Source organism: Xenopus tropicalis, chromosome 1 (genome assembly GCF_000004195.4).
Source record: "Xenopus tropicalis strain Nigerian chromosome 1, UCB_Xtro_10.0, whole genome shotgun sequence".
Taxonomy (NCBI): Eukaryota; Metazoa; Chordata; class Amphibia; order Anura; family Pipidae; genus Xenopus; species Xenopus tropicalis.
Window position 1 is genome coordinate 16623186 of NC_030677.2, and position 2049 is coordinate 16625234.

The 2049-nt window shown below is 38.8% G+C and overlaps 1 long non-coding RNA gene across 1 annotated transcript; it reads right to left on the reverse strand.

Annotated features, from left to right (window-relative positions):
• Nucleotides 1–804: 804 nt before the first annotated feature.
• On the reverse strand, nt 805–1209 carry LOC116408429. Its single transcript, XR_004220919.1, has 3 exons — nt 1176–1209; nt 1012–1059; nt 805–875 (listed from the first exon to the last, which is right to left on the reverse strand). It is a non-coding gene; the product is annotated as an uncharacterized LOC116408429 (long non-coding RNA).
• Nucleotides 1210–2049: the final 840 nt, after the last annotated feature.

The following is a 2049-nucleotide window of genomic DNA, read 5'->3' on the forward strand; positions in this document are numbered from 1 at the left end:
AAGTTATTGCACATTGTAATATTTCTGTTGTATAGAAGCTGATATACAGTCTTGCATAAAATAGAGGGTGATTTTTATTTGCCCGACACAGTGGTGCTTATTTACTTATATAGGGTAAATGCCGGATGCGGCGGCACATCAACAAGCATTTAGGAACATAGGGTCGGATTGTCAGCCTGTGTTTATCCAAAGGCCGAGTATCTAGCACGTGTGGCAGGAGCCTATGAGTTAAATTGTATGAGTGTATGTAATCGTAGCAACCAATCATATTTTTTTTATTTTCTAATTTATACACGCTAGAAGACCGGTAAGAAACAGATGCTGACTGGTTAACTGAGGCTAACTTGCCCAAATGCAGTTGCCCACACCAAACTATGTTAGTAAATAATTCTTATTGTTTGGTAAATATTATTATTATTCTTTACAGATATTATTCATGACCCCCGTAGCTCCAATACAAACTGAGCGCTTTTAAACATATTGGGACCCCTGCAAAATATTTGGCCCATACCTCACTGGTGTTAAGCTGAGGGCTCTCATCTAAAGATTCCTGGTAGCGGGAGGGGCGGGTGTCGGCGCTCGCCTCCACTATCAGCTCTTCCTCCTGGTTAAGGAAAAAAAAGATTTTAAAAATAATTTCATGGCTCCAATAAAAACTGAGCCTTTCTAAACACATTGCCTGATGCAATGGTTCTGGGTGCAGACCAATAAGAAGGCTGATGCCTTAATATCTGGCCAAGTAGGCAGTGCCTAACAAATTGCCGCCCCCAAAGTTAAACTCTAATTTGATATTCTCTTAAAATATCCTTTTCTATTGTGACCCTATTATTTTTTCTTACCTGACAGGTGTTATTCTCAGGGAATGCTGGAGTCTCCTGATGGAAAAAAAAGGTAAGAAAAAGATATTGCAAGTTTTAATATTTATGTTTTAAAGAAGCTGATATACAGTCTTGCATAAATAAAATATAGGGTGATTTTTATTTGCCCCTCTCATCCCTCTCTTATGCTTACATGGCAGATGTTAATAGCCGGCTCCAGTTCCTGCTCTGGCTCCTCCTCCTAAGAGAAATAAAGTTAGTTATCTAATCAACTTACTATAACTCTGTAGTTTAGTGTCTAAAATGTACCTTGTACAATACAAATTCCCTAAACTTCCGAAAACCAAACCTACTTACCTGGCAGTTGTTGTTGCCAGGGGTTTCTGTTGGTTCCTGGTTAAGAGATAAAAGTCAAGTTATCAAATCAAGTCAGCATTTTAGAAAGGGAAAATAGATCATATGTTATATTAAGGGACTGGTGTTTTATTATTGAATTATTTGATACTCACTTGGCAAACAAAGTTGCCAGATCCAACAGATGGTTCCTGGTTAAGAGAGAAAAATTGATCAGAGCCATGGATATCTACTAAACTGGGGGGGGGGGCAGTGCTATAACTATTGTATGCACAGATCCATATGTGGATGGAAATAACATTTATATCACAAGTTATATGGGTATGGGTTCATTGGCTATAGTTAGTTGGTAAAGTTAGTTGGTAAATTCTGTTAAAGTGAACACAACATTTAGGAAGAAGCGAATAACATAAGGAATCTATGGTACCATCTCCTTTACTGCTTACCAGGCAGATCGGTGACTTGGGCTCTTCCGTGGGCTCCTCCTGTGAGTGAAAAAAGTTGATGTTACTTTATGTGATAGAAGGCCTATTATCCAATGCAAGTTATCGCTAAAGGGTGAATGTTTAGTCTCACAAAAAGATGCTTTTGATGAGATATAATTAATATGTATAAATAAATGTAGGGTCGATATAGGGATTCATTGTGATAATAATGCAAAGGCTAAAGGCCTCCTTTGCGAGGAGTATATTTCATTCATCAACAATATTTTTTTATACCTGTAGGGCACATTCCTCCAGCCATCAGGTGCTTATGCAATAGGATAATGTTTTGGAACAGTCAGAAGACTGTACCTAGTAGCCTAGTAGCCAGTAGAATATCTAGTCGGATCGGGGACCGCATTGGCTCTTTGATGCGGTCCCCGGACCGACTTGCC